Source organism: Ailuropoda melanoleuca, chromosome 14 (assembly GCF_002007445.2).
Source record: "Ailuropoda melanoleuca isolate Jingjing chromosome 14, ASM200744v2, whole genome shotgun sequence".
Classification (NCBI taxonomy): Eukaryota; Metazoa; Chordata; class Mammalia; order Carnivora; family Ursidae; genus Ailuropoda; species Ailuropoda melanoleuca.
Window position 1 is genome coordinate 179,056 of NC_048231.1, and position 8,970 is coordinate 188,025.

At 44.3% G+C, this 8,970-nt stretch overlaps 1 long non-coding RNA gene across 1 annotated transcript; it reads left to right on the forward strand.

Annotated features, from left to right (window-relative positions):
• The first annotated feature begins 531 nt into the window (after nt 1–531).
• Nucleotides 532–8,870, forward strand: LOC117796027. The gene is made up of 4 exons (XR_004620344.1): nt 532–738; nt 2,228–2,281; nt 3,779–3,869; nt 7,951–8,870. It is a non-coding gene; the product is annotated as an uncharacterized LOC117796027 (long non-coding RNA).
• The last annotated feature ends 100 nt before the right edge of the window (nt 8,871–8,970 follow it).

Consider the following 8,970-nt stretch of genomic DNA (forward strand, 5'->3'; position numbering starts at 1 on the left):
AGGTGGCTACCGCTTCCCGGCGCCCTGACACGGCGGCTCCCTCCCCCTTCTGTTTAGCTTCCGATATCTGTGCGCGGTTTCACGGCTCCCCGCTTCGTACCTCGATACTCAGCGCTGGAGATGTTCATTTGTAGAGATCCAGATGTATCTTCCTGCGTCTCAGGCTGATTCCGTGGATATTCCTGCTGGTCTGGTACCTATCCAGCTCAACTCAGGGGACCGGCTGAAAAAGGGGTCCCCTACTCCTCCGCCATCTTAACCTCCTCTCTCCGCAACTCCAACTTTAATTTCCCCCAAGTGATTTCTTACAGTGTTATGAACAGATCAGTTTTATGGTTTATGTCTGTTAACTTACTCCCCCCCCCCAGCTCTCCCCAAGCAGCTTTTTTACACTAATGTAAATTCTGAACAGCCCATTTGGGAAAGATTTAAACAAACCAGAAGGTTTGCAAACGTTTTATTGATCACAGCGGTTTAAGGAGTCAAAAATGACCCTTCATGAATTATATTTATTAACATTTAGAACTTTGAGTTAAAAATTTTTTTTTCTGTTTTCAATAGAAAAAAAACATTTGTTTGCATAGGAATTCATGAAGGTGACCCAACCTGGAAAAAGAACTATTCACTGTGGCCTTGGGGCTCTTGTGACAAATTAGTTCCTTCAGAGATTGTATTCAACCCTGAGGAGTGGATTAAACTTACAAGAAATATCTATAACTGGACCGAAGAATATGGAAGGTATGACCAGCAGCTGTATTTTTCATCAGAGCATAGCAGTTTTGTGTGCTTAAAAAACCTACTGAATTTTGAGGTGCCCATGCATATTTTTGATTTTTTTATTAGTTATTAACACTATTATTTGCTGCCCATGCGAATCATAATAGAGAATATGTATTTCTTATCTTCATGTTTGAAGAACAGTAGGGAGATGGGAGGGCAAGGGGGGCTGTGGTTGGGTGGGCTCGCCAACAGTTCGGGGCACGGCACCTTCCACCGCCAGCTCTCATGATGCCATATTGTCCGTCATCCTCTATCTCACACCCTCAAAGCGGAAGAGATCCCTTGCCTGCAGTAGAGCTTTATGAGGCACTGTGTCCCGTGATAGTTTGCACAATGCGTGAACGTACCCTATTTGTCGTTCTTCAGGAATGGCAGATAACTTCTCTCCGGGGGGAGACTGGCCCTTGATGAAGTAACTCATTCTTCACAGTTGTTCGCCATTAGCCTGATTGTGTTGTTTGGGGCATGATCAGTCTCCCTACAAGCATCTCTATAGAGCTGACTCCTGTATGGAAATTGAGTCACCGTCTATAGAAATGGGTCTCCCTTGCCTATTTTTAAATTATGAATTATTCAAAGATTAGATAATTTTTGCTTATAATTCAAGAACCAGCAAGATGATATGAAAAATTCTACAAAGGGGCTTTGGATTCATTTATGAGCAAACAGACCACATTGCACCAACCAGAGATGGATAAGCAGGTCTGTATCAAAGTATGCAGTGACCATCATGAGGAAAAGGTAGAAAATCATCTATTCTGGGGCACCCGGCCAGCTCAGTCATTGGAGTATGCGACTCTTAATCCTGGGATCGTGAGTTTGAGCGCCACGTTGGGCATAGAACTCACTTGAAAAAAAAAAAAAGGAAAGAATATAACCTTTTCTGCAAACAGCTGACTAAAGTACAAGTACCTAACACTACCCTTCATGTCCATTCCATCAAAATAGACACATAATAAGTTTAATTAGGAGAAAGAAAAATCCAGCAGATGGTTTAGCCAGTGTCCTGTGAGCAGCATCCTGGCTCCAGCAGTGATGGTAGCAAAGCCAGGAGTCCCTTCTCTGAGGCTTATTGCCTCGCTTCTCGGCTCTTTGGCTCTCGGCTGCATCCGTAGAGCGACGCAGGCCACGCCCCTGCCCCGTTGCCCATCTAGCACTTCTGAAGGAACAGCTGGCTCTTCAGATGCCTCCAGCCTCTTCCCACTAATCCTTCGTCCGTTCCCATGGGGCACCGGGGCTCATTATGCAGATTAAGAACATGTACCAAACTCTCAAATTCCGAGCAATCAGACTTGTCTAGGAGAGTAAGTTTTTTATTTCAGTCCCTATCAGTACTTCAAGATCCAACCTATTTTAGTTGCCTTGGAAGATTATAAAACAAGGATTATGTGTCCGTAGCAATAAATGTAGCTGGCAGAAAAGTGTCACTGTTTTCTTGTAACTGCAGGTTTGACCCATCTTCTTGGGAATCTGTGGCCAACGAAGAGATGTGGCAAGCAAGGTGACTAGCCCACACTTTTATGTTTGCTGTCTGTCTTGGGGTCAGTGGTGATAATAAAATAGTATTGACGAGCAGTCATTTTGTTTGAGGCATCGTGCTCATTGCTGTACATTCATCGTCTAATTTCGCCCTCACAACAACCTATCAAGAGGTTGCTATTATCCCCATTTTACAAAACGACAAACTGGAGGGAGAGAGGTTACTTGTCCAAAGCCAAATGGCTACATGTGATAGAGTCTGGAACTCCCATGTGCCTGACTCAGGAACACTGCTCTGCTCTGATGCTCTCCTGCCTCAACCAAACCAAAGTGAGTGTCACTGATTGAGGAGAAGTTGATAATGCCCCGAACCCATGGGTAATGTGCCAGTTAATTATTTAAGTACTTCCTAGAGGCCAGACACCATGCCAGGTTTGGAAGCTACACGCAGGAGGACAGCACAGTTGCCACCCTCAAGGAGCTCACAGTCTAATGGAGCAGACGGACTCATTAAGAGATTTGAATATTAACGTGCTAGGTGTTTGCTGTTGTTCCTGTCTGGGCCACTGCGCGGTGACATTCTGGATGCTCTTGGTTCCTGTCGCTATTTTAAAATATTTAAAATATCTAACACTGACAGACTTTGGCCTAAATATAATAGGAAAGTCCTCAGTGGCGTTCAGACGGGGATACCAAGTCCATAGGAAGCATTTCCTTCAGCAAAGGAAGGGTGCCCAGTCCGAGCCAGAGACTCTGCTTTGCACCGAGGATTCAGTTATGATATAAAGGATTTACGTAAGTTTAAAGAGGTCTTTAAAAAATGGTCAAGAAATAGAGCTTCAAAATAGCAATTACAAAAATAGCCGTACTGTTGCTCATTGCAGCAGTGTTCTCGAAAAAGTCAGGAAACGGTATATTGCAAGTTACCAGCCTAGTCATGGGGACAAATCCTTACTTTGAAGAACTGATCAAAGATGCGTTGTGTGTTTGCACAATTCTTCGCTGTGTTTGAATGTAGGGAAGCTGGGGAAGAAATCACATAAAAGAAGAAAGCAGGTCATTATTCAGGCAGGTATTGATTTAATGGGTTTGCTGAAGACAATTTGGATGAGTTCATGTGGTCAAAGAGTCTAGCTACCTTTGAAGAACCGGTCACACATGGCATGAGCCGTTGCGATGGGTACCTTCAGGGCTGTGCTGACAAACTCAGCAAGTCCCCCTTCCCCTTCCCAGCTGCTCTCGCATGACTTTTATACATCCGGCGGAGAACCGATGTATAATCGTGACGACGAATGTAAGCTTTTTCCTAAAAGCTTTGGCAAACAGTGTGAATGCAGCGTGTTGGCTGCGGGGAAAGAAGGAGTTGCTGCTGGTTCAGAGTAAACTTCGATGAATGTGAGAGAGGAAAAAGTATACAATAAAGGGTTTTGTATGTTCTTATCAGTGGGAAGTCTAGCAGATGTAGCTTTAAATGTGGAATTTGACAACATGATTTTAATAAAGGTTCCCCCCCTCCCAGGATGAAAACACCGTTCTTCATCTTTAACTTGGCAGAAACCGTGAACATACCTTCAGATGTGAAGGCTCAACTCTACACTCACGCGTATAATGTACGTTACACTTTTATATCTGTAAATATGTTTGGTGGGAAGGTGGTGGTGATTGGAATGAGGAGTGTGTATCGCAGTAGAGTTTTTACTTTGTCGTTTCTCATTTTATTTGGCTTTATAAAGCGGTATAAATGGAAAACTGCTTGTGTGTGTCTATGTCGTGTATGTAATGTCTAAAGTAAACAGTGTGGTTGGCCGATGATAGCCCCTCCCCAAAGATGCCCTTGTCTTCATCTCCACATCCTGTGAATATATGGACGGCCTTACATGACAGAGGGGACTTTGCATGTGTGATTAAGTTAAGGATCTTGTGGTGAGAAGATTATCCTGGATCGTCCAGGTGGACCCAGTGTAATCATATGGCCGTTCTAAGGAGGAGGCAGGAGGGTCCGAGGCAGAGAGGGAGAGGTGATAATGCAAGCAGAGGGCAGAGAGAAAGATTCGAAGGCGCTGGGTGGCTGGCCTGGAAGTTGGGAAGGGCAGACAGCCTCTGGAAGCTGCCAAGGGCAAAGAAATAGATTCTAGAGCCTCCAGAAAGAACACAGCCCTGCTGGTTTTACAAAAACCTTGATTTTATGTATTTTGACCTCCAGAAGTGTAAGATAATACATGTATGTTGTTTTAAGCCACTTTGTGGGTGGTGATTTGTTCCAACAGCAACAGGAATAGGAAACAGTTGGAAACAATTGGAACAGGACACAGCCCCCCACCAAACAAGTTCTGACAGGTGGCCCTCCGTGCAGACGTCCTGACCTCGCTGCCCTTGAAGCGATAGGTTCATAGCTGGTTAGGATTTCGTGAGAAAGATTGCGGGTCTCGGAGAGTGGCTCTGTCCTGGGACTGTGGCTCCAGGAGGCCAAACCGACTATCAGAGGGCCCAGCCACGTGAAGGCTCTGGCGCAGGTGGCCCTCGCTGGGGGGGGATCAGGAGGACAGAGCAGAGGCTCGCTGTCGCCCTGTTTTAACGAGCCCCTGCTTTTCTGTGATTCATAGCCCTGGGCTCTTCAGACACTTTCAGAGACCGTCTGGGAGCCTGCTGTCTAGGAAACAGATGTCCTGGCAGGGGCCTGTGAGAGCCGAGCCCCGGAGCCGTCTGTGTGAGCCACCGAGGTGTCTGCCACCCCCAGGCTGCAGTAGGGCTGCTCAGCCAGGGCACTGGCTTCACCCCGAGTCCAGATTGCACGGTGTCCCATCAGTACGGCCCATTTTACTCCTGAATGTTGTGATCATGGGTTCATTGTTTATTCATGTATTCACTTACTCATGGAGCATTTATTGAGCACCCAGTCTGTACCCAGTATTGTGGAGACGACCAAGCATTGTCCCTGCTACCCAAGAGGTAGCAGCCTGCAGAGGGAGACAGAAGGTAGAGTCCTCAGTTACATTCGGTCTTGGAAGGGACATGAAGGGTTTACAGAGGAGCTGTGGGCACGGCAGGCTGTACATGCGTCCGCCCTCCTGGAGAGGGGCTGGTGAGGACGGGAGGGGGCCTTTGGAGGAGACGTCACTGGAGCGTCATCTTGAAAGAGCAGAAGAAGCTGGCCAGACACATGGTGGGGCAGAGTAGTGAGAGGGTGGGTGTGGGAGGACACCATGGGGACAAAGGCAGAGCCCTCTGAGGTGCCCACTTGGGGACAGCAAGGGGTGGATTATGGGGGACGGGAGCTGGAGTTCTGTCTGGCAGTTGGGAGGTCCAGGTTCAAGGCCGGCTCCACCATGAATTGTCAACTGTAAGTCAGTTCACCTTTCCAGGCCTCAATTTCTTCTAAAAATAAAAGTGGGGTTTAAGCTTTATCGATTATCTCTTGTGACCTTGTCATGTCCTAGCCTGTTCATCTCTAATACCCTGTGATTATGTGAAAAACAAGTAGTATTTAGTGGGGAGAAATCTGAGACTTACTGTTATTTCATATTCTCATCAGTGACCTGTCTGTGATCAGTTGCTAGGCCACTACTGAAGCTAATTCATGGATTTTTGGTCCCTTTGGGCTTGTAAATTTTACTCTTTTCAGTGGACACAAGACCATAGGTCTCTTCTTTGCTTGTGCCTCCAGATGTGTGACCTTGTTTGCAAGACAGAGGGTCAAATACTTGATGGGTCCACACAAACCCACCCCCTGTACTGGCTTTTCAAGAATATTCTTGTTAGGTGTATGACTTTTTTGTTGTTATTTATAGTATTCCACTCAATAGCTCATACAGAACTTTAAGTTTGGGGGACCTTAAGTTTGGGTGTAGTGGGGGAACAGGGAATATCCCTACTATCTTTGGGAATACATTTGTTAAATGGGTGTCCCCAGTAAACAGAACAGAGTCTGCTAAGACGAATGTCACAGTAAGACATACAGGAGGAAATATAATTCCACGTGATGAAAAATGACCGGCATCTTAAGATACATCACACGTGGCTTAAGGGACACCCAACATAAGTCGATGATGTGTCAGTAACAAGTGTTCTAGAAATGGGTAGTATGCTCATTCCAGTAGCTAGTGACTATATAATGGGGAGGACACGACTGAGCCTCTCATTCTCTTGAGTCATTGGGGAAATGCTCACTGAAGGCCTGGCCTCTGTTTTGAACTCCAGAACCTTGGTAGGACTTTGAAAACTTGGGAAAGCATTGGATATTTGACCAAGAGAACGGAAGAGTGGGAGGCTAGCTTCATAGCTTTGATGTACATGCAAGCACAAGGTGACTGTTCCCTTTGTTCTGGAGGGAAAGAAGCGAAGGGGAGAACCGCTTTAAAGCCAGCTTGAAGACTGAAGCTTATTAAATACCAAAATGACACATCAGACATGAATTCTGGGATTTTTCCTGTGGATGCTGTTTAAAAAGTAGGTTAGGTAGGGATGCATTTATCTGCCCTGGAGTAGAAGTTGGGGCGATAGCTAATATACTAGGTCCCTTTCAGCTGAATGATGTGATGGATACAGTTCTAACTGCAGAAGCCCTTGTCCCTGGAGAAAGCATCATTCCTTGTTCTGTGCACTTGCCGAGTCTGTGGCCGACCTCCCGTTCCTGCAGACCCAACTCCCAATTTGCCAGCCCTCAAAAAGCCTGTGGAATTTCCAAATAAGCAAGTCTAGTATTCCATTGAGCAGATTTAGGTCTACTCTATTTGTTAAATTTTGATGTTTCTCCCTGGAAAACTCAATATCAAAGACTCAGACTCTGTCCAAATTCATACTATCTGTGATGTTGCAAAGCAAAATTCCTGATTTCCATGGGCAAAATGTTAACTATCGAAATTGTAATTATAGGGTGCCGTGAAGATTTTTAATATCTCGCTTTAAAGGATGTCTCTTTTTTTTTTTTTTTAAAGATTTTTTATTTATTTATTCGACAGAGATAGAGACAGCCAGCGAGAGAGGGAACACAAGCAGGGGGAGTGGGAGAGGAAGAAGCAGGCTCATAGCAGAGGAGCCTGACGTGGGGCTCGATCCCGGAACGCCGGGATCACGCCCTGAGCCGAAGGCAGACGCTTAACCGCTGTGCCACCCAGGCGCCCCTAAAGGATGTCTCTTAAATTCTCTTATGCCCAGCCTATTCGATCGATGATGGATTTGTTTGAGCTGGTTTATTGTTGCCATTGTTATTACTGTTGTTTCTAATGTAGAGAGAAATCTATGTGAAAAGTAGGGTCAGAATTTTAAATTTCTTCAAGTTCTTTTTCCATGCAGTTTTCTAAAAAAAGCTCTTTTTTTCCTCCAACAGCTAAATTTAGAGTTTCAGCCTTTCTGCCTGTTGAGTAAATAGCTTTCCATGAATTAGAACTAAATCCCTTTCCCAGAACAACTTTCTGGAGGAAGAGCATTTTGTCCGGACAGTGTGTCTTAGGTTCCCTCTGTAACATCCGAAAACCCCCAGAAGCAGTTTTAGATGAAGCACATTTGCCTTCTGCCACTGTAATAATTACAGTCACATTCTTGCATTTTCTGCATGGCCTAGCAACGATTCGATTTTTACCATAGGCTGCTTGGATTTTTCTTCTTGTGTGATTAATTCCTCTGTGTTTTCTGTGTTTTGAAAAAAAAGTCAAGGGGTAACAATGGAATACCAACATCTCTGCTGTTTTTCAGCTTTATAAGGAGATTGTCTCTTTACAAAAGGAACACCCAGTGAATTGGCACAAGAACTATGCCATCGCCTGTGAGCGGATGTTACGCCTTCGGGAAAGGGGTGCAGACCCTGAAGTCTTGTTATCTGAAACCATCAGACACTTCCGTCTCTACAGCCAGAAAGCACGGAATGATCCACAGCTGCCTGACATTTTCGTTGCTCTAAAGCACCTAAGAAAAGAACTGCAAAGTCTGAGAAATAGGAAAAATGTCTGAGGCAGCAGGATGTGAAAAACCTGCTCATCGTTCCGCTTCCCAAATTCCAAAGTCCGAAAGTTTTTCCTCCAAGAAAAAAAATTGTAAAAAAAAAAAAAATTGAAGACGAAGTCATCTTCCAGATATGGTACAGCAGTACTGTGTAGTGGGGCGCTTGAGTGATTGCGATGTGCTACGTTTGCGAATTCCGTGTATCCCATGTCAATTAGCATTTCAGTGAGAATCTTCCAGAAAACCTTCCTACTTCCTCAGTCTTTCACCTAATGACTTTACTTGATTAGGTGCTAGAAGAGAATGGGCTATTTTCATGTACTTTAAATATCGATTGTCTCTTTCATTGGGATCAGTTTTGAAGGTTAAAATTCATAAAATACTGATAACAGACCAAAGACACATTTTGTTTCCCAAAAGTGTGTTTTTTTTTTAAAGTGAACCTTGCTCTGCTTCAAGTTAAAATCCTTTTTTTTTTTTTTTTTTTGAGTAGCTATGGTTGTTTCATAATCTCACACTTCAAGCTAAACACCAAGCCAGTGAATATTTTGAAAAAAGTTGGGATTTTTATGGTCTTTGATAATTCTCTGAAATCATGAAAAAAATAAAGCTGATTTGTTTGCTTTCTTTCAGTTGCATAAAGTGGCAAATAAAAAGGATTTTGTATTTCCTTAGTTCATTTTATATTTATGTTTTACTTCTGTTTGGCCTCATAAATCCTGGCCCAATAATTAGGAGGCCCCTGCTGCCAAAATGCAAAAAAAAAAAAAAAAA